This window comes from Corylus avellana, chromosome ca6, assembly GCF_901000735.1.
Source record: "Corylus avellana chromosome ca6, CavTom2PMs-1.0".
NCBI classification, from domain to species: domain Eukaryota; kingdom Viridiplantae; phylum Streptophyta; class Magnoliopsida; order Fagales; family Betulaceae; genus Corylus; species Corylus avellana.
Genome location: NC_081546.1, coordinates 9441748 through 9466476, shown reverse-complemented (window position 1 = coordinate 9466476; position 24729 = coordinate 9441748). Strand labels below are relative to the sequence as shown.

Genomic DNA, 24729 nt, shown 5'->3' with positions numbered 1-24729 from the left:
GGTTTCCCAACTCATTATCCAGAATAGCATTGTTGAATAGCCTACGTTGTCTTCCCTTGAGAGCTCTGAAAAACCTACGAGAAACAATTGGACTTGTAGCAGTAATCCCACTCACTCCATTATAATCAGTGCTTACAACAATTAAGGCCAGATGAGGAGGCATCACTAGTTGAGAAATGGAATTGGAGCTATGCTCATGTGTATCATGAAGAGGGCTGACCATGAATGCTTTAACTGGGTCCCTTGGAGGGAAAGCATTCTTCAACTCAGTTAAAGATAAAGTAGCATTCTCCATACTAGACATTGAATCCAAAGTTGTGCTTGGAATGAAATGTTGTTTTTTAAGAAAAGCAATAGGAGTATCATCTTCAGATACTGATAATTTTGCCTTGCCTTTTGCTCTAGTGGATAATAGGGCCCCCTTTCAAGCATAGAGGGGGAGGGTGTAGTAGGAGGTGAAGGTGGGTGTTGTATAATTTGAGGGAGGGAAGATGGGGCTAGAGGACAAGAACGAGTAATAAAGTAAGGATGAAACCAAAAGTTGGAATGGAAGTGAGTTGGAATTTTACAGTTAGAGGTTTGGTTTGCGGTTTGGTATAATTATGGTAGAAGGCCTTATTTGGGGAATTAAAAGGTTGGGCTGGTGATGAGCTAATTTGGATGGGAGATGGTGGGTCTGGTAGGCTAGTGTTATTTGGGGTATAGGCCCAAGTAGATAGGAAATCTCTAAGAATTGTTGGGTAGCTAAAAGCTGATGGAGTATCCAAGAGACCTTGGATATTTGTGGGAGTGGAATCCAGCTGTGGTTGAGTAGGGGCATAGGTGTAGAAAAATGGGTAAGAAAAAGTAGGGGCATTAATTAGAGGGTAAGGGCAATGTGTCTCAGAAGATGACATTGGGATTTGTTTAGGATTACTTGTATCCATAATCTGAAAATTTGAGAGATGTGTTGGTAACTTCCAGTGAGGATGCAATGTGGAGGATTGCTGGACAAGAGTGGGCATGGAAGATTGTATCACAGCCACGTGTAGAGCTGGGGATGAAGGCAAGGGAGACACGGAAAGGTCCATGGGATTTGTTGCCATGTGTTAGAGCAACTGGGTAGTGCAAGGGATAATCTACACGTGGTTGGAGCTCGATCTTCCAGGAGAAGTATCCACGAAGGTAACAAAAGGAGCCCTAGACACTCCCCTTGATGAGACTCCAAATTATGAATCTTCTTGATTAGTCATAGAGACCATTCTAGGACTGATATTGGAAATTGCTCTAAGAGGGATGGCATATTGTTCTTTAGTAAAAGGAGTGGAAGTTTCTGAACAAGTACCCTTTTTGTGACCAATGAGACCACAAGTAGTGCAATAATCCGCCAATCTTTCATATTTAAAACTAACCCAAAGAGGCTTATTTCCTATGCGAGGAATGTTGAATCCAGGAACAAGAGGAAGAAAAGTGTTAACTTCTACTTTGAGACGTAGATATTGACAGCAAATCAGCTTTTGACATCATCATTTTCTACTTCCAGCAGACGACCCAATCCCTTGCCAAATCTAATGGCATTACGTGTGGTCATATTTCGATGGGGAAGATTATGAACCTGGATCCAAAGTGGCCTTAAAGAGGAACTGTGAAAATGAACTTATTTGGAGCCAAAACCTCCAAAGACAGAGGGGCTGCAAAGTTCCAAACAATAGCCAGAGTAGAACTAACAACTTTGGTGTTGAGAGGCTTCAAAGATAAGAACTTACCTTTGAGAGCAAAGGCCTCTTGATTGGGAGGAACATCAGCTAGATAGTCTAGTTGTTTAGGATTATTGCATCAGCTAGAAGTGCTTCTTGAGGGTTAAGATGCTTGTTCATGGTGAAGGCTAAAGAGAGTAGAGAATATGTGGGAGTAGATGAGAAGAGACGTGTGGGTGAAAGAGAGGGAAAAAGGGGGGATACAGTAAAGGATCAGAAGACAAGAGTCTTAGGGTTTCCTTTCCATCAGAAGAGGAAGAGGGAACTCAAGCTGAAACGAGAGCGAGCGAGTTTCGGCAAATCAAATAGTTTTTTGAAAAAGTTTTACTCGGAATTTGTTAGTTTAGCTAAAAGTATGACTTTTCCAGATTTGAGGAGTTTTTGCCCAGAGAATGATAGATTGTCTTGAGGACCAATCACTCATTGTCAACAACGATCAAACAGTCAACTAGCATAATGTCTAAGAGTTTAATGTTAGGATTGTTAGGTATGTTTTAGCCTAGACGTGTGACTAATAATATAATCTTTCGCAGAAGTTGGAATTGGTAACTTCTAAAACGATTACCAAGAAAACCTTTTTATGACCACTGTGAATTAAGCTCACATGTATATTTGTTGTCACTATTTTACGTTATCTTGTTTTATATTTATCAAATATATATGCTTATTACTCACATGAAATACTTTGAAAATATTGTGAATTATATCTTTTGGGTAAATGGAGTGGTTGGAACAGAATGTTGCTTCATGTGAGTTTTATAAGTGTATACATGTAGAATACAATGATTAATTGCATCGTATGACATAACTTTCATATATGAATGACAATTATGGACTTATTATTACATGATTTTGACCCATAATTAACTAGTTATATAGATTATTTGAGAGTTATTTATGTTGTAAATATATCTTGGGGGAGTTACAATGCAACCTTGTATGAATGGTGGTGAGACCTTACGACATCATTAGTGGTGTAGATCACTCGAGGTCGAACTTGTTCAGGCCACTAGCAGTAGCATACTATGTAGCTCATCGGGGTACTAATATTGTATCAGGGGTTTTACGGAAGGCGCAAACATCATTGTAAGAGGGTTAAAGGTACAAATAAATCATATTGAGTTTAATTATTACACATGTGATATCATAACAAATAAACATATGATTTTTTCTCTTGTCATTTGACATGAACCTCGTTGCATAATGTTGCATATGATTTATTAACTTTTTAATAAACGGATAAGTTCATTGCATGATGACATATTTCCTATGAGTTAATTTATTAAGTTCTGGACTTATACTTATCTATTTTCACCTATAAAATATCATTGTTTTACAGACGGGTGTTCTTTAGAGGATGGCGCTTGGGGGGCTAAAATAGGAAGATGTCAATGGATGACATATCTAGATTGGATTGCTTAGAAAAGAAACTAGATTGGTTTATGAGATGGCCCTTGAGCTAGTAGACATTATTGAGGTTCTCTTTAGAGAGTCATTACCCATTTTTTTGTATTCGATATTCTAGTGACATACCTAGCTAATGAACACAATCTAACGGAAGAAATCCAAAAGAAGTTGTTTAGTAACCATACGAACCTTATATATAGATTTGATATCTTTTAAATATTTGGGTAAAGTCCATGCATTACCCCTCAAACTATCATCTAATTGACAGTATTCTCTCTAAATTTTTAATTTCACAATGTCCACCAAACTTTCAAAACATTGTCGATGACTCTCAAAGCTAGCAAAAAGATAAAAATGTCCATATATATATTTCTTAATAAGACAAAAATACCCTTATAAATTCAAAAAAAAACAATAATTAATATTTTAAAAAAACAATAATTTTAATTTAAAAAAAAAAAAAAAAAATTATCAGGTTGCTTCACTGCCAGACCTATCAGGCATGCACGATGTCTTCAATATATCGATGTTGAGGAAATATATTGCCAATCAAGACTATGTTATCAAGCACGAGCTTTTGAATATTCAAGAATGATTGACCTACGAGAAAGTACTCGTATGGATCATGGACCACAAGGAGCAAATATTGCACACCAAAAGGATCCCCACAGTCAAGGTATTGTGGTGCAAGTGCAACCACGGAATTGAAGAGGCATCATTTGAAGTGAAGCATAATATGTGTACTTGTTACCAGCGCGCACTTGTTCAAGGAAGCTTGAGATCTTTTGTGGCGACGGATGATGAGGTTAGGATTAATAGTGTTTTGATTTGGCTTAAGTACGTTAGGACTCTTAGGATTTAGTTCTAAGACCCAACGTACATGAAAAATAGGATTTTTTGGATACTTGGGAAGATTATGTGCAGAATGATCAATAGGTGTCATTGAACGATTGATCAATGCTTCTCAAACCCTAAAACCGATCGATGCATCTTAATGATTGATTGGTACCGCAATGAGTAGAACGATCAATAGGTTGCCTTGATTGATTTATGTGTTGTTGTTTGCCAAACAACCCCATAATGTTGCTTTGATTATTTTTATTGTGAGGTGATGAGCTAGTAATTGCTATCTTACTCTACAAGTTGTCCTGTTAATTACCAATTAGTTATAGTTGAAAGCGTTATGAGGTCAAACAATGATAATTTAACGTACATTATAATGGGTGATAGTTTGAAGGGCACGTTGATCAAAATAAAAAATAAAAAAAACATATGTGGGAAAACAAAATCATTGAACGAGATAAAATCATCAGAAAGGATTCATGGAGTCATTGAAACTTAAATCCCCTGGAAACAAAAGCAACCTACCAACCAAACAGTGTACTGGTGAACAAAATGATAAAACCCTAGTAGTAGAATGATGGTGATAAAGCCTCTCCTCCTAAGCCCTAAGCCCTCTCGCACCTGATCCTCCTAGCAAGTTGAATGTCCTTGGTCATGATGGTGACGCGCTTGGCATGGATGGCACAGAGGTTAGTGTCTTCGAATAAACCAACCAGGTACGCCTCAGCCGCCTCCTGCAATGCCAGCACCGCATGGCTCTGGAACCGCAGGTCGGTCTTAAAATTCTGAGCAATCTCACGGACCAGCCTCTGGAATGGCAGCTTCCTGATCAGAAGATCTGTACTCTTCTGGTACTTGCGGATTTCTCTGCATCATGATTCATATATAATTAGCACACTCGACGAAACCTTAAATTCATTGTCACCCATAAAATGATGGAGAGATAACTTACCGAAGAGCAACAGTTCCAGGGCGGTATCTGTGGGGCTTCTTCACCCCTCCCGTAGTTGGGGCTGATTTGCGGGCAGCCTGAAACAAAATTCATAACAAACACTTTATTCAGAAAACAAAGGAACAACCAAACAGGTAGGAAACCCCAAACCCAAAAGTTACATTCAAACAAACCTTGGTAGCAAGCTGTTTCCTAGGAGCCTTGCCACCGTGGGACTTGCGGGCAGTCTGCTTTGTACGGGCCATCTGTAAAATTAAAGCGCTCAAACTTACAATCTTTTACAACTAAATCGATTACGAACAATGTAAACCCTAAAACTCCAAGCAGCAAATCAAATCAAATAAGGCAAGCAATTCTTGGAAATTTGAAGAGACGAAGAACAGAACAAAACAAAAAGCAGAGGAAACGGCGAGAGAAAGAGACACGTTTGCTTTACCTCCAAGTGAAGTTGCGTCTGTGTGATGAAAAAGCTGCAAAAGATTTTGGCTGAGAATCGAAAGAGAAAGGAGAAGCTCTGAACAAGTGCGAGGACAACGGGAGGTCGTGCCCCTTTATATAGGGCCGGTGCACAGGCACTTCTGTCTTGTTTTCCTGGTACTCGATCGAACGGTCAAACGTTGGTACAATTGTGTTTTTTATGCCCTCAATGAACGGCTAAGATCTGTATTTTCGACTGCGCTTTGGATTGTGCTTTCTGGATTGTGTGTTTTTGGTGATCAAGCTGCGAAACCTCAGCGAGTGGAAAGCAGCGATAGATTTCAAGTGGATAAGGGAGAACAAGGAAGCGGTTGCTGCCAACATAAAGAACAGGAACTCCATTGCTAATTTGGAAGCTGTGCTGCAACTCTATGACCAAAGTTGAAAGAATTTGCATTGGATCATGACCCAGGAAATATCGGCGCCAATGAGGGCCAGCTCGGCCATGAACCAGAGCACCAGCCTGGCCCACTTGGGCACTTCTTCTCGAGGTGGGACTGCAACAACCGGCTCGCTTCCTCCTCGCCGTTTAGCACCTCTTCTCGCGCCTCGGCGCTCATGGTTTGCTCTCTGCGCGCTAGCTGCAAATTACGCAGGAGAGAGTGATGGGGATGGGCTCGTGGCGTGCGCGGGCGTGGGCGCTGGATTTATACCGCGTTTTGCGGGGGTAGGAAATGTACTAGGACGGTGTCCAGATCGATGTTGCACTACTCCGGCTGGTGGCCATAGGGAGATTGACACGTCTGCGGCGGGGTGCGTGGCTTTCCAGTCATTTTCCACGAAATAAAATCGAGGGTGAGCCTGCATTCCAAGTGTCCCAACCAAATGTAATTTTTGTGCCAATTGTTCTTTATGCGTGCATTCAGATAATATTGTACAAGGGTTTCTGACTAAAACCAAATGCTATAAATTTTATTTATTTGTTTTAAGCAAACAACATGAACAAAAAAAAGGTTGGATAATCCAATACTATGTCTTAACACATCCAAATTAGTGCCAAAAATAAAACACATAAATTGAAATGAAATGTGCCCAAAGTATGACGGTTTGCGTTGAAGAGAAAAGCGTAAGGAGTTTTATTACATAAATATACATACTTAATAGAAGACATTTTTTCCTTCTCTATTTTTTTTAATCCTCTTGGGCGGAGTAATTCTAGAATTGGTCATTCCATAGGTTAGAGCAGGGACAATTTTGAACAATTTTTCAATGATGGAATAAATCTCTTAATCATTTTCAAATAAATTTTTCAATCCAATTGCGTTAGCTTTTGTGATATTTTTCACGAGAAATGCTAGGTGTTTTCTGGGTATTCTTCTAGTCCTACGTAAATATTAATTTTTAAGAATCGGTTGAAAAAAATAAGCGTCACTTTCTTTTTTGTTTTTTTTTTTTTTTAAATAATATTCACTTAGGACCCAAAGAACACCTAGCATTCCCTTCTTTACCAAACATATAGCCTCGAATTAGAAAGCACATGTAATCCAAAGATTTGGGTAATGCCAAAATGGAAAATATACGTTACAATCGTAGTTTTTTTAATCAAGTTAATCCTCAAAAAATTATAGCCACAGAGGAACAAGAATTTAATTCCTGCAAAGAAAAACGAACAAGAAATTAAGGAGAAAAAAGTGTGGAAACCCTAAGTATGGATGCTTCAAATACTTACTTTAGAAATTGTGGGTGATCTCATTCATCTAATTGTCTAATTAATATGGTGGAGTGTAATGCCCTGTAAAAATCAATTAACTGGTAATTGATTCGATTGTATTGTTAATTTTCCAAATTTGTAATTATCTTTTGGATTTTGAAATTTCGAGAATGAAATTCTCATAAGAATGGAGGAATATAACAACCTGCTCTAAGATTAGGATTAACAGTGTTTTTATTTGGCAAAAGTCCCAAATTATAAGAAAAGTTGGATTTTTGCATACTTGGAAAGATTATGTGCAGAACGATCAATCGGTGTTTTTAAACGATTGATCAATGCTTCTCAAACCATAACAATTGATCGATGCCCCTTTAACAATCGACCGGTATCGAATGAGCAGAATGATCGATAGGTGCTTTAAACGATTAATTGGTGCATTCTGCATCAAAATAAGAAAATGCATGTCATCTCAGCATGGACTCATGGGAGAGAGTCTATCTAAGGGTTGTTGATGACCCTTAGCTCCATTTTTGCTCCCCATTCAACAAGGGAACCCTAGAGGAGAGAGAGAGAGAGAGATATATATATATAGAGAGAGAGGATAAGGCAATATTTCTTGGAGGTTTAGGGTTTCTACCTTCAAGAGAGGTAAACCATATGAATAAAGCTTCTTCTTCTTCATCTTTTTTTTTTTTTTTTTTTTTGTATGTTTTAATCTTGTTTAATATGTGTTTAGTGTATGTTCAGTGGGAATATTTGGAGTTGTGAGGGTGGTTTAGTTGTGAGAGAATCCTGTGAGTAATTTTTAGCTATTTGATGATTCTAGGTTAGAAAGTTGGAAAATATAAAAAAATTTCATCAAACAACTTAAATTTTTTTATTTATTAAAAATGTGGCATGTTAACAATGAAAATTTTACATATATATATATTAGGTTTTTGCGCTTGATGAAGTAAATAATCTTTGAGCCAAAAATTGCCTTTTGATTTTTTAAAGGAAAAAAAAGTCTTTTCAAGAGTGAAAAGGAAATTTTTTTGATTGCCCTAGTAACATGTCAACCATTTTTAATAAGCCACACGTTAAAAGTCTACAAATTCCTTTTATATATTCAATTCTAATCCAATAATATTAATAAGGAGCATTCCAATAATAATAATACTTGCCCCTTTTGTTTTTTTACCAAAATGAAACATGGTCCAATATGGTCCCTAGAGTCTAGAGCAAATGAAATTATTTAAATTACATATACTAGGAAAAAAAAAAAAAAAGGTAAGCTAGCCTATCACTTTTTTTGTTTTAGTATCAAGACTTTCCATTGATTTAAATAGAGCCTTGCTCAAAGAGAACAAAGCTCACAGATATAGAGGGGATGAGAATCCTCAGAGAAGAATTCTTGTCTAAGGGATAAAGCCAATTTTGCTAAGCTATGAGCCACTCCATTACCCTGACGTTGTACATGGCTGACTTTCCATTCCTGAAGATTTTGCAACATACTCCTTGCGTCTTGCAACACATGCCCATATCTTCCCAGCTAATGACTCTCATTCTTGAGGCCGTTAATTACTTCCAAAGAATCTCTTCTAACACAATATTCCGCAAACCTAGACGATGGCTAAGCTCCACTACCTTCCAAGCCGCTAACCCCTCTGCAGTGGCTCGATCATTGATGTACTCCTTTGTAGCACAGAAAGAGGCCATCAACGCACCATTATGATCCCAAACTGCAATCCCCATACCCATCTATTGCCGCTTCACATCAAGAGACGCGTCCCAGTTGAGTTTGAAGAAACCTTCATGTGGTTTATGCCACGTGAGGACTGCTTGGGTTCGTGGCAGTTGCACCGTGTTCCGCCCCTATTCTACCCTAACAAAGGCCTCCATCTGACGCTTCACCTATTGCACCACCATAGCATGTGTAGTCAACATTCCCCCAAACAAAACAGATTTTCTTCGAAGCCAGAGCTGTCGAGCTACAGTGCCAAAGAGCTGGACCTCGTTTTCATCCAGAATACCAGTTTGTTTATCGAAAATCATTGCAAAATTAGTTACATCACTGGTGCTCTTCTGCTGTTTTTTAGAACATTCCTTCCAGATGTCCTATGCTGAAGCGCAGCTCCAGAGGATATGTCCTAAAGTTTCCACCTCCAATCCACATATAGGACAGAGTGGGTCAGAGACAATGTGACATCTGTGGAGGTTTTCCCTGGTTGGTAAAATATTACTGCATGCCTTCCAAATGAAGAGCTTCACCACCGGTGGTCCCTTGGTTCTCCAAACTTTTTCCATAAACTAGTTGCTGCAATTTCATTTGAGCATGCTCCTCGCCCTCTTGCCTCTATAGATCTTGCTAAATGTTATGTACTCCAAACCGAGAACTCCCCATTTTTAGTGCATGTCCACACCATAAATTGATTAGAAGTAAAACAATTGAAATAAAAACTCAATAAAAAAATTGGATAACATTCCTCTACATGAACACAATGTTGCATTTCATTGATGAGGCTTACGTACCATCTAAGTCATGTTCATATTGTTATAATCCTTCTCACCATTCAAGCAAATGTCCATTCATAAGGCACTACGTGATTGATGAGGATGATTCTAACAATTCTTATCATGAGCATGTTCAAGCCATCACCACAGTTGGGAGTGAAGATATTGTTGAGGTTAATGAGCCAAGTCTTGAGGACCCTTTAAGAGAGTGCTTTGCTCAATCTGAATGTGACCTAAACCTTGACAAATTCCTTGAGCAAGCTGAGACTTTTAATGACCTAATTCTAGAGGATCCTTTGGAAGAGCGCTTTGCTCAATTTGAATTTGATCTAGGCCTTGACATGATATGTGAGCAAGTTGAGCACACATAGCAAGTTGAACACACAAAGCAAGTTGAGCCCCCAGAAAATCCAGATCTATCCAATGACAAAAAAATAAGTACTAAAGCTCACTCCTTCTTCATAGTCCCTTCTGAGACACATCATGAACATAAAGCTTCAGTTCCTCAATGTCTCGAAAAGCCATCTTATGTCGAGATCTTCAAGGAATCATGTACACAAGCGCGTAAATTTGGGAATCGTCAACCTAAGAAAATCCTTCGAAGCAAGCAAGTCAGCTACATGAGATGGCAAAACATCCTTCCAGTGTGCTATGAAGTTTTGAAGAAGAAATGATAGAAAGAATTGGTTGGACATCTGAATGATCGGGAGAAGCACTGTAAAGTTTTTTTTTCCAGTTTATTTTATGCACTTCACTCCACAAGTTCTTTTTATCTTTTTTCATTTTATTTCTTGTCATTTTATTTTGTTGTTTCTAACAGCAATTAATCTTATGAGGCCTATTTATGTGAGACAATATTGCTGTGAGTTTTTGATAGGTGTCTTGGTGTTTAAGTTTGGGGGACGCCTTGGCCTTTGGCACACTTTGATGTTTCCTTACTTCTGGTAATGTATTTCTATATTATACATTGAGGTCAATGTGTAATTCAAGTTTGGGGGTATGGAAAGGCACTCTGTCTATTTGTTTGTTTTTATCTATCTTTTTGTTCTAAAAACAAAAAATGTGCTATTTTGTTGTTAAGTATGAGTTAAGCTGTAACTGTGGTTTGCTTTTCATTGGCTTGCTTAACATTTTGAACATATCATCATCATTAGGAATTTGAGTCCTTTGACTTATTTTTGGGCTAGAGAGACTTTACTTGTTTTAAGTTGAAATTATCATGAGCACATTAGCATATATTTTGTGAGGTATGATATTTGGGCTTAATCATGTGTATTTTGAGATTTGTTAGATGACTTATTGATAAATAACCCTGGCTTGCAAGATTAAAAAAAAAAATAGAGAAAAAAAAATCATTTTGAATTTTTCACCAAGTAATCGGACCTCTTGCCTTATTAAGCACTGAGTGTTCTCGTCAAAAGGTGTAAAGTTTGAGTTGATTGATGGTATGGATAGCTTGACTTCCTAGCTTTTTTAACTTGAGTTAATAAGCCCTTATGGATATTTACATCTAGTGCCTTAAAGCCATCTGGCTTGGGAGTTATTGGCCTAACACTCGTTACATAGGTCAATTAGAAAGCTTAAGGGAGCTAAACATTGCACAGCCTACACAAAAAGAAAAAGAAAAAGAAAAAAATGCATATCTTGCCTTAGTTGTTTCATTTGATAGGGATTCCAACGAATTTTAAGGTACTTATCTTGAGATTAAATTGAAGCCTCATGATTATATGTTAATTTTATTTTGCACTTATCAGAACATATGATGTCTCAATTGTCCATTTATGAGTGATTTGATTTTGGATGCCCGAATAATTGTGATAATGGTGTTTGTCTTTTTAAGCTTGCTTATGAATAAGAACCATAGTTTGTGTGAAATTTCATTCTTGTCAACAACATAGTGCTACAATGTTTGTTGGTATCAATTATGTTTAACCCTCATGAGACTTCACTCGTCCACTAGGAATGCCTAGTGGTTTGAAATGCTTGTTGCATATGCTAAATGCAATCGTCTCTCCCACAAAAGAGGATTTATGTTTCATGCTTTCATTTTATTTTTAGTTTTGTTTTGCTAAGCGACTAGCTAAATGTAAGTTTTAGGGTGTTTGATGAATGCTAAATATTGCATGTTTAAGCCCCTCAATTTACATTTGTAAATCATTTGGATGTGTTATAATCTAATGTTGTGTTAGTTCTTTATTTTTAGTGTTTTGTAGGTTGCTGAGGGAAAACTGCAATTTTAAAGAGAAAAATTGCAAAGTTTTTAAGAAAGTTGGAAAAAGAGCAATCTGGAGGCTTAGGATCGAGCGTATAGCCCTCTGCTCTAGCACATATGTGCTCGAACCTAGCAACGTTGCACTCAAGCGCATCACCACCCACGGACAAGCATCAGCGCGGGAGCGCTGAGCCACAAGAAATCCATTGCACGCACAAGTGCGATCAAGCGCACTTGCACAGTCAGAGTATGGCCTAGATGCGGAAAGAGTCTTTTTCCACCTAGAATTAGGTTTTCATAATCCTAATTAGATTAGGGGTCTAACCTCTGAATTATCTAGGTTTACTAGGGCTTCTAGGACTTTCCTAAGCCCTATAAATAGACCTCTAAACATTCAAGAAAAATAGACAAGTTTGGAGACAATTTAGATCCACAACTTTTCTTTTTAGTTTAATTTTTCTTTGGGTTTAGGCTTTATTTTCAATAATCATGTGGAGCTAAATTCTCAACTAAGATTGAGGATAAAACCTCTTCAATGAAGAGCAACATTGTATTCATGTAAGTCAATGTTATCCAATTTTATTGAGTTTTTATTTCAATTGTTTTACTTCTAATCAATTTGTGGAGTGATTCTTGGATATCTTTTGTGATTCAAGGATACATTTGATGATTTGAGATAATTTCATATAATTGATTGCTTGGTTTTTTATTTATAAAAAATTTGGATATCCCTTGTGATTTGTTCTACGAATACAATTGATATTTTGATTTAAATTTGATATCTTGCTGTGATTTACAGATACACTTGATGATTTGATTTAAATTGGATTTCTTTTGTAATTTGTGTAAAATAATGGATACATGGGATGGTTTTGATTAACTCTTTGAAATGAAAGTAAAATATACCTAAGATTCTATTTTGAGAACTTAGGATAATATTGATGAACATAGAACACGTTGCTATGATTTGGTGAGTGTGGATTCCAAAGCCTTAGTACTTTATCTTTTGATTATTTTTATCTTATTTAGTTTATGCTTTCTTTTATTTTCAAAAACCAAAATTCAACCATCTTCTGGAACTAGGTTAAGGTTAAGTTGGTTTAGATATAAATTCTGCTTTCAAAATCACAATTCTCTGTAGGATCGACCTCGCACTTGCAATCCACTAACTACTGCAAATGATTCGTGCACTTGCGAATATATTAAAATTTTCACAAGACTAAGTATTTGAGCACGTGTTGCCTCGGTATTTTTACTAAAGAAAATAGAATTTTTTTTTCTCTATTAATCTTCTGCCCCGAAGCACACTCATACACCCCCAAAAGCTCTTGTATTTTTTGCCATTCCATCAAATTTGCCTTGCAAAAAAGTAAACTATCGTCTGCAAAAAAGAGATGGTTAAGCTTTGTACCTCCGTGTGTGATCAAAAGCCCAGAAATCCCTTGTGTTGTTTCAGCTCTTCTCAACAAAGTGCTTAAACCTTCCGCACAGATGATAAAGAGGTAAGGGGATAAAGGGTCTCCTTGCCTTATTCCTCTTGTTGGGACTATATTTCCTTGGGGTTGACCATTGATCAATATTGAAAAAAGTAACCACTTTCACACATGTCATGATCAACTGAATCCATCTTGGAGCAAACCCCAACCGTTTCATAATCTCTTCTAGAAACTGCCACTCAACTTTGTCATAGGCTTTGCTAATATCTAACTTGAGCGTCATATACTCTTCTCTTCCTACCATTCTTTTATTCATAGTGTGTAAGGCTTTAAAAGCCACTAACAGATTATCAGTGATCAATCTCCCAATGATAAATGCACTTTGTGTGGATGAAATGATATGGGGCAGCACCTTCTTAAGCCGATTAGCTAGCACTTTCGCACTAAGCTTATATATGACGTTACATAAGCTAATAGGGCGAAAGTCGGTGACACAAGTAGTGTTCTTCTTAGGAATCAGGGCTATGAATGTATGATTAGTGACAGGATCAAACACACCAGAATTCAGAAATTGGAGTAAAGCAAAACATACCTCCTGCCCCACTATGCTCCACGACTTTTGGTAGAAACAAGCAACAAAGCCGTTGGGCCCGGGGCCTTAAGTGGGTGCATCTGCCCAAGAGCAGCCTCCACCTCTTCCTTCTTGAATTCTGCCAGAAGCTGAGAGTTCATACTCGGTGTTACTCACTCCTCCAAACCCAGCAAGCAGTCCTCCACATCACACACTTCGCCCAATGAAAAAAGGTGTTTATAAAAATTTATGAACGTTTTGTGCACATCTGCTGGTGTTGACCATTCTCTCCCAGTTGCGTCCTTCACACATATAATTTGATTATTTCGTCTTCGCTGGAACGTCCATGCATGAAAGTATGGTGTATTTCGATCACCCTTTTGGTACCAGGATTGCTTTGCTCTTTGCTTTCATCTTAAGTCTTCTTTCTCCAAAAGTAGGTCAATATTTGCTTTGAGAGCCAAGATTTCATCCCTCTGAGTGGATGTTTCGTGCCTCTAGAGCTCTTCCAATTTTTTAGTGTGCTTTTTAATAGACCAGTCTCCCTATTTCAACTTTGTTCTACTCCACCTTGATAGGGCATTGCAGCAGCGTTCCAGCTTGGTACATATGCCTATCCTCCCTAGCTCTGAGTTATTTTCTTCCACCCATGCATCATGGACAACTTCATGAAAGTCTTGCTCTACCACCCATTTAGCTTCAAATCTAAACCCTGTTTGTTATTGTTGTGCTACTGGAGAGACCTCAAACACGACAAGTAGGGGTTTATGGTTTGAGGTACGTGCTACTAGGGCTCACACTTCCACCTCGCTAAATGTAGAGTAACATTCTTGGTTAGCCATGCCCCGATCAAGTCGCTCCTTAGTGAACTCGTGGTCCTCTCTCCTATTTGACCATGTGAACCATGAGCCCTTGTACCCCAAGTCACTGAGCCCACTTTCTTCTATTGTTGTTCTCAAGTTGTCCATTTGCTTCTCACTTCTCATGGATGCTCCCTACTTCTCCGATTGAGTAACAATCTCATTGAAGTCCCCAACACACAGCCACGGCTCCGGGGGGAAATCTTTGAGACGTTTTAGCAATGCCCATGCCTCCTTTCTCTTTGACTCGTCCGGATGGCCATAAAATCCCATAAGCTTCCATTGCCTCTCATTTGGAGATTGGACAGTAGCATTTATGTGTCTTCTAGAGAAATTTTGGATGGTAACTCCGCTTTCTTCATGCCAAAGTAAAGCTAGTCTGCCACTTCGACCCACAGGGTCGACTACAAAGAGACCTGTAAAACCCAACCTTGTACTAATTCTCTCCATTTTATTCTCAAAAATTTTTTATTTCCATAAGAAACAAAAAGTTGGGCTTTTTATCCTTTACCAATTGGCAAAGGTCTCGAACTACCGTAGGGTTCCCAAGCCCCTAGCAGTTCCAACTTAGGAGAATCATTATTTACGGCGGGGCTGCTTCGCATCCTCTACCATGACACCTGCGTTTGAAACAGGTGCCTCACCATCCTGCCTTCCTCTCTTCACTGAAGTCTCCAGGTTCCCCTCTGTTTCCATTTGGGCAATCTTACATTTTGTGTCTCCTCACCCCCCCAATTCCAACATCATACCTGGGCCTCCTAGCCTTTTGTTTCCAGGTCCACAAATTGCTTCCTTCTTGAGGTTCCATCATCAACGTCATGCTCTTTCCAGATGCTCATTTGTCTCCACCTGTTTCAGCTTCATCTTAGCCCCCCGGCCCGTTTTGGTTCACTCTAAGCCGTCCCATCTTAGATTGTGGCTCCATCCATACTGGGCTTCTCCTTCCAGAGTTGGCGTGTTTTCTCTGTTGTTTAGTTGGGCCTAGCTCATCCCGCTGACCCACCTTAAGCCCAGGGATATGCACACATGTCTATCCCCCATTATGTTTCTCCATCGCTACAGTAAATTGTCTGTGTTCCCCCCAGCTGTCGCATTTGAAAAACTGGCCATAAATGCAGATTTAGTTCCATAATCGTTATGGTATGAGCTAGAATCCGCGCTACTACCTTCCTTACTAGGAATGCTTGGCTCCTTAGGGTTTCCTTGATTGTTGCAAGTAGCCATTTCGGGAGAGTACGGTGGTTGTGCTACGTCCCCAGATGACCATCCCCTTGCCGGAAACGAGGGCTTGTCTTCTCTATTCAGTTTAGTCGTTCCTAATCCTATCTTCCCCCCAGTGTCGTTTGCTCTTAGCCAAACTCTCCATGGCTTCTCACTCTTCTCAAACGTTAGCCGTAAGCCCTGTTTGCTACTACAACCCTTGGGGTCGTGGATAATGTACGCACAGTGGAAACAAAACAATGGAAGCTTTTCATATTTGAAATGCACCCAGATGGATCTCCCCTCCCACAAGGAGTGCTCTACCTCGCTCCAGAGGTTTTGTCAAGTCTATGCATACCCGTATACGTAAGCATTTTCCTCATCCTTGGCCACAACAATCCCTTCAAGTATGCCCAGGGATTCTCCTATTTTGGTACCCACGCTCTTTGTCATACACAATAATGGCATATCATGAATTTGGTTCCCGAAGGTAGACTGGTTCAGCTGCATTTGGGAAGGAGGGATTAAGCCATCAAAGTCTTGTGTCACCACTATCTGTCAATCTAACGACCATGGCCCTCCATCCGATACTCTGCGTTTAGCATCCCCCTCAGCAAATTAAAACAACCATAAATTGTCTTGCAATTCCTTAAAGCTTACTCTTCCCACCAATCTCCACAGCTTGGATAGAACAGACTTAAAGGAATCCTTGTTATTTTTTTTCTTTGTCCAGTAATTTCCCACCTGGTAGTTAGCGCTTTCCTGGCGGATTTCCTCCACTTCTTCCCCAAAAATCGTTATTCCTTGCCTTTCTCCCTCCGTCAGTGAGATCTTGTCTGCCCTACCCATCATGTTAGTGGAAAGGTTGGATTTTGAAAGAAATGTTTGAACTTTAGTGTTGGAAAATTGTGTTGATGTCTGGTTTGTGCTTATAACAATGTTGGAAGATGTATTAGGGCCTTGGGATTTGTTAAATGAGCTAAAAGTACGACTTTTTCACATTTGAGGAGTTTTTACCCAGAGGATAATAGATTGTCTTGAGGACCAATTGATCATTGTCTCAATGAAGCTCCCATGTCGACGGGCGGTGACAGGTGGCAGAGAGGCTGGAGAAGGCGGGGGAGGGCGCGTCATTGGCCTGGTAAGCCCAAAAGGAACAGATCTAGCTTAGATCATACCGGATCTAAAACCCCCAAGGCGACCAAAACAAAGGATAAAGCGACGACCAGATGGGGCGGCAAGTTGACAAGGTGGAGGGAGTGGCATGGCAACTACTGAAACCAATGATGGGGACCAAAAACAGGAGACAGAACAGGAAAAAAAAAAAAAAAGTGCATAAGAGCAAAAGAAGGGGGGAGTGTCCCTCCTCGCTAAAGGAACTCACCAGAGAGGAAAAACTAGAGATATGTCAAAGGTTCTCTCTCTAGGGCCAGCTCCTCACCTTTGTTTATGTATTGGATCTAGTGACTACTATATTTAGCGTATAATATTTAAATATTTAATTTGACAACTGGCCTTTGACCAATATACTGGATGATTATGCTTTTGGTATGTTACATTATAATGTTGCTTTGATTATTGTTATTGTAATATGGTGCAATAATTGCTATCTTACTATACAAGTTATCTAGTTAATTTCCAATTAATTATAGTTGAAAGCGTTACCAGGTCAAACAATGGCAATTTATGAGTTGAAGTTATAGGCTTATAGCTGATGTATCGCTTTCAAAGTTGACATGGGAATCTAGCTACATCGTCTAGACAAGTGTTTTTTTATTTTTTATTTTTCATTTTTATTTTTATTGAATTTGATGTGGCCTAATGAACACAAGATCATGAACTTGATGTGGACTAATGAACACAATTTAACGGAAGAAATCCAATTTTTATTGAACTTGATGTGGCCTAATGAACACAATCTAATGAAAGAAATCGAAAAGAAGTTGTTTGATAATCGTATGAATCTTATACATTTGATGTCTTTTAAATAATTTGATAAAAACAAGAAAATTAAACCTTATTTATCATGCACACATGATTTTCTCTCTCGATTAAAAAAAAAAAAATTGCATACCCCCTCAAACTATCAACTAATTGACAATGTCCTCTCTAAACTTTTAATTGTAACAATGTCTCTCCAATCTACTAAAAATTGTCAATGTTCTCCCCAATAACAAAACTACTCTTGATAAAATAAAGACAAAAAATACTAAAATTTCTAGGAAAAAAAATTTAAAAAAAAAAAAAAAAAAAAAAATCAAAAGACCCTGCCATTTAAAAAAAAAAAAAAAAAAAAAAAACAATTTAAAAAAATTCAATTTTATTTTTATAAAATTGAAAATTTTCGTTTTTTTTTATTTTTTTAAAATAAAAATTTTTTGTTTTCTTAAACAAAATTTTCCCTTTTTTCTTAAAAAAAATCGTTTTTTTAATTAAAATTTTATCAAAGGTACCTCGGGTTTACATAAAAATTGAGATGGTACCTCCATCTAAATTCCGTCCAAAATTTGACGAAAAGTCATGTCAGCACTATTAAAAAATCGACATGTGTTCATATATTAATTAAAAATAAAAAATAAAAATTTTAAAATTAAAAATATTATAAAATTATAATTAAAAAATATATAAAAAAAAATTAAAATTAAAAAAAAAATGGAAACTTCACTTACCCCCCCCAATACTTCGGCTATAGACACCCCCCCATTGTTCAAAATCTCTCACTTTCATGTATTAAAGTTTTAGTTTCGTTCATTTTGGCCCTTCCGTTAAGATTTTCTATGAAATCCTAACGGAAGGGGTCGCACGTGCCGCGCATGTGGGAAAAAATTATTGAAAGCCCGTTTTACCCCGGATACCACCACATGTACAAACACCCTTAGGGTTTTTTTTTGAAAATCACCAAAACTCCAAAATTGAAAAAGGATTTGGATAGCCGTCTTCGTGAAGAACACATTGTGGGCCGACGACCACTGATCTTCCTTAATCCACCCAGTGAGTGTAAATCGCGATTCCACCCAAATAAACCAACTCCAACCCTAAATTGCGATTCGACCCTGATTTAAATCGCGATTCCACCCAATGACTGTCTCGTGTAGTTGTGTTGGAAGATTTGTCCGTGAGCCGTCTTCTTCATCACTGCCATCTTTTCCAGGTATAGTCCCTTTTGTCAAATGATTTTGGTTGTTTTATTTATAGGTATGCCGAGTCGTCGATCATTGTGGTCCCCTTTGTCCGTATGCCGAGTTTAACATTGTGGTCCCCTTTATTGTTGAATGTTGTCTATTTATGGGTCATATGGTTTTATTGTCAAAAGTCTGTCAAATAAAAAACGATTTGTGTACTGGTGGGTTGAATAAAGACAGTGTCCACTTTCTTTGGTCGAATTGATGCTACCAAAATGTTGGGGATTTTTTCCATTTTTTAATTGGCTACTATCGGTTGAAGAAACTTGACTGTCTGCTAGGGTTTGCTTTAGCAAAAAGTCACTGCAAAAGTCACTGCATATTTAGGGTTTAACAATAATTACGTGCATACTTAGAGTTTATTTCTCACTGTTTGATTGATGTTGTTCACTGCAAAAAGTCACTGCATATTTAGGGTGTAGCAATAATTAAGTCCATACTTAGAATATTCTAGATGCTTTAGCCAAAAGTCACTACATACTTAGGATTTAGCAATAATTCAGTGCATACTTAATGGTTTATTTCTCACTATTTGATTGCTGTTTCGGGTTTAGGGTTTGTTTGTTTAATGCTTTGTTGGAATATTCTGCATGCTTTAGCCAAAACTCACTGCACACTTAGGGTTTAACAATAATTCAATGCATACTTCATGGTTTATTTCTTACTATTTGATTGCTGTTTAGGGTTTAGGGTTTGTTTGTTTAATGCTTTGTTGGAATATTCTGCATGCTTTAGCCAAAACTCACTGCATGTACAGTCACTGCATGTTGTATTTTGTTGCATCCTTTTTTTGTTGTCTAAATATATGTTGCATTTTGTTTAATGCTTTTTGCATCCTGTCTCAATGTGGCAGGCCGCATAATTGCTAATGACATATTGCTGCTTGAGGTGCATTACAATGGTTATTTCTATAGGGCAAATAGGTGTACGTATGTGGGTGGGTTTGTTCATAATCATTCGGTTCATGATGTACATAAAATGTCTTTCTTGGATATCGAGGAAATATGTAAGGATTATGGGAATAGGTCTAGTAACCTCATTCACTACAAGATACCTGATAGGTCTTTAGATGAAGGATTAAGGCTGATATCATCTGATCATGATGTAAATGAAATGGTTTCACACCATTTAGGGCATGGGCTAGCTAAGTTGTATTTGGTTTCGTTTGATGCTGTTGATGTAGATGCGGTAGATGACAATGCAGAAGAGGATGAAGAATATGAGAGGACTGTTGTATATAAGAAGGATGCTTTCTGGGATTGTTGTGTCTAATTTCGAATTCATTAAAGACGTTGTTATGTGCTGATTTTGAATTTATTGAAGGCGTTGTGATGTGCTGATTTTGTATTGATAAGAAAAATGTGCATATGACATTATTTTTTCAAAAATATGTAGGTTGTTTCTACTACTCCCTAACCACATGCACAATCAACTGCTCCAACTCAACTCCATACATCCCAAACTCATACCCCAACTGAACTTCGTAATAGTCAATCCAATGTAAGCCTTATTATTTAGTGTATGTGTTGATTTTGAATTTATTAAAGGTGTCATTAAAGACGTTGTATGTGCTGATTTTGAATTTATTAAAGGCCTTATTAAAGACGTTGTATGTGCTGATTTTGAATTTATTATCTAATATATTATTTTGTTTAAAATCTGTAGGCGGGTCCTGCAGTTAGAACAAGGAAGAAATTGTTGGGGTTAGCCACAAGATCAAGAGCTGCTAGTGATTTGAATGTATACGCTGGTAGTGTTAGGGACCCTAACCGCAAGGGCAAGCTGGTGATCGATATCACAGGTGAGCCTACTGAACCATCGAAAATTCCAAGAGGTGGACCACTATGTGTTTGGGACTTCCACGGGCAGGTGGTTTTACCTTTAGGGTTGCCCCCCTTGATTTTGACATACCCAAATCCCAGGTGGCCCCAAGTGAAACAATTCCACCTAAAGGTAAACAAAATGCAAAAAGGGACAAGGGAAAGGGGAAAGGGAAGAAAAAATATGGCAACCATGAATGTTTCTGAGTTGGATGTAGGTTGTGAGTTAATTAATGTAATTATTTTGTGACATGAAGTCAGACAGATATAATTCTAATATTTTGTGTTCACCATATTAGCCAATGTGGTGGCTTTCTAATATTATTAGTGAATGTTATGTAATTATTTTGTGACATGAAGATAGGTTAATGAATGTTATGTAATTATTTTGTGACATGAAGACAGGTTAATGAATGTTATGTAATTATTTTGTGACATGCATACAGGTTGTAATAGTTGGTGTTCATGTTGTTTGCCAATATGGTGGCTTCTTAGATGGTAATTATTTTGGATGTTAACATTTTACAAAACAATTTTACAAGTATTACATTATTTTACAAGTCTTACACAATATAGTAGGTCAATTATTTTTCTTACACAACAACAGTAGGTAAATTACATGTATCGCACAAAACAATACTATGTAAATTACTTGTCTAACACAAAAAAAAAAAAGTGGACAACAACACCACAAAATACATTACACCATAAGGTTTGCAATACACATTCCATTACACATTTTATTACATGCTCAGGGCAACATCAACCATGAGGAATATCTATTAGACACGGGATAAAACATCAATACAGCAAGGAGGATAAATGAACATGCTAAGGCAAACCGATACTTCATCTCCTTTGCATGAAATTTGTTCTTCTGCATTTGTAATTGCATTTCAAAATTAACAGATGCAACCTCCATTTTGGCCTTATATTCAGCAACTTCAATCTTACATTTCAAAATTGCGCACGTTCAGTCTTCAAATTCTCATGCCACTCAAACAGTTTTGAAACCACTCGCTTACCATGTTGACAAATATCCATATCTACTCATTTGAAAAACCCACATCCACGGTTGTCAGAATTCTACACAATCAGATCAACATAAATAAGATCTTACACAACTATTATGTACTATAAGCCACCAACACTATTTCTAGACAAAAATAGTGTATCTGGCGTCAACGAAAAATGCTTCATTCCAAATCTTTCCCAGAGTTTCAAAATGAATCGAAATATATCACAACCAATTTCATGAACAAACTAAACCTTAAACCATACTCAGCTAGCATGACCATTTAACCAAAAACATCGAACCAAATCACCATACTCATTTATCATGACTATTACTTATATAGAACCAAAGTACCCAGTTAAAATACCTAGTTAAGCAAAAGAAATTTAGCAAATACCCAGCCAAGCAAAAAAATCTCAGCAAATACCCAGCCAATCAAAAAAATTTCAACAAATACCCAGCCAACCCAAAATATTTCAGCAAATTCCCAGCTCAAATACTTAACCAACCAAAAAAATCTCAGCAAATACCCAGCTCAAATACCCAGCCAACCAAAAAAATTTCAGCAAATTCCCAGCTCAAATACCCAGCCATGCAAAAAAATCTCACCAAATTCTCAGCTCAAATACCCAGCCAACCAAAAAAATTTCACCAAATTCCCAGCCAACCAAACAAATTTCAGCAAAACACTCCGCCCACATTTTTGGCTATGCAAAAAAATTGCAGCAAATACACAGCTAAAAACCGTAACCATCCCCAACCGAATAAAAATGCCAAAATAAATCTTACCACGTAATTTGCACATGTATAAAACCTTTTACCGAAATTGGGTAGCGTGAATGCTGTTAAGATGCGTGATCTCCTCCCACATTTGCACATTGGATTGTTGATTCCTGTTCCTGCGTCAATCACTTCACTGACTTCACTCTCAGCTTGATCTATAATGGGTATCAAATGGATATAACCAAGCAGAATGATGAAATGGTCAGCACGAAGAAGAAGAACAAGAAAAGCGGGGCTGCCTGAAGAAGAAGAAAAAGAAAAAGAAAAGTGGAACGAAAAAAGAAGAAGAAGATTTTGATTTAAATGGTACAGAAGCAGGGAAAGAAAGAAGAGACTTCAGGGGTAAAACGGGTTTTCAATAATTTTTTCTCACATACGCGGCACGTGCGACCCTTCCGTTAGGATTTCACAGAAAATCCTAATGGAAGGTCCAAAGTGAACGAAACTAAAACTTTGATATATGAAAGTGAGAGTTTTTGAACAATTGGGGTGTCTGCAAAAAGCGCGAAAGTACAGGGATAAGTGAAGTTTCCCAAAAAAAAAAAAAAAGCTGTGGAAAGCGGTGGCTCTCTTCTTATTCTCTCTTCTTTGCCTCTCTGCTTCGACGTGATTCAGAGGCTCTTCTCTTTCTTTTGCCGGCTTTCGACCCCGTTTTCGAGGACGTTTCTCTAGGCCGACTACCCTGATACTATTGGCCTCCTTCACCACCGATGCCTCAAGGTGTGAGTGGTCAGAATCGCCGATTCCAACGCCGCCGCTGGACTTCACCACACAGGTGTTCGACAAAATGACACCAAACATGAACAATAGCATTCCTTTTTCGTTGCTACCCCTCGACGCCGGCGAAGTAGTGTTGTAAAGAATGGGAATTCGCATTCATTGAAGCCCGAATCGGGAGAGATATTGAATTTCGGGGAGAGCAAGAGGAGCTCCTACGTTTCAGGTCAATCCCAATTCTCGGCGGCAGCGAAGGAGACGAACAAGAAGAAGTGTTCGCAGGTGTCAAGGGGTAGCAACCCATGAAATGAAAAGGAGAAAAGATTCTGAGCGGTGAGGAGCAAGAAGCGTTCGCTTGCGTGTGAGGATTCTGAGCGGTGTGGGGATCGGCCTGGGCGTGGCGTGGCGGCGTCCGAATCTGGGGGGTGGTGGCGTATTCCAGGTTGGGCGGTGAAGCTAATCTCAGGCGAAGATGGTTTTCCTGAAGCTGCATTAAAAAGGAGAAATGATGGGTTTGTTCCGTGATATGTTGGGTTTCAGTGTGAGGTGGTATAATCTGGTGTATAACCCCAATGGAGAGAGGACATGCGGACAAAGAGGGAGAATGAGAGAAAGAGATGGCGCTGTCCAAAACCAACCCAAAGCTGTTGGGGCGGCTCGAAACCACCTCAGGCCAAATGGGGTGGTCGGGTCATTAGAGTTGGGGTGGTTTCGGCCACCCACTCTCAAAGGGTGACTCCATCCACCCCATGTTGTCCAGACACCTTTTTTCTTTTTCTTTTTTTAATTTTATTATATTTTTAATTTAAAAACACGTGTTGATTTTTTAATGGTGTTGACGTGCGTGATTTTTTTAAAAAAATTTGGCCCATCCTGTGATAAAAATTAAGGGTTAAATACTATTACAAGAACATGTGGTTTGCACCAAAATCAAATAGTCACTTAGGTTTTCAAAAATATCACAAATGATACCTGTGGTAAGCCAATAAACCCATTTGGTACCTCTGTCAAGATTTCGTTAAGTTTTTTAATGGAACGCCACGTCACTCGTATACGTGGGCGCCACATGGTGTGGTACTTGGGTTTTTGGGTGCCACGTCATATTTTATTTTATTTTAAAAAAAATCCAAAAAAAAATAAATAAATAAACTATGGGGTGGTTCGGCCACCCTAGCTTTTTTTCTTTTTTTTTTGGATTTGTTTTTTAAATAAAATAAAATATGACGTGGCACCCAAAAATATAGGTACCACGCCACGTGGCGCCCACGTGTAAGGGTGATGTGGTGTTCTGTTAAAAAACTTAACGGAATTTTGACAGAGGTACCAAGTGAGTTTATTAGCTTACCACAAGTACCATTTGTGATATTTTTAAAA

The 24729-nt window shown here is 38.2% G+C and overlaps 1 pseudogene; it reads right to left on the bottom strand.

Annotated features, from left to right (window-relative positions):
- Nucleotides 1-4563: 4563 nt before the first annotated feature.
- Nucleotides 4564-5469, bottom strand: LOC132183678 (histone H3.3-like; annotated as a pseudogene).
- Nucleotides 5470-24729: the final 19260 nt, after the last annotated feature.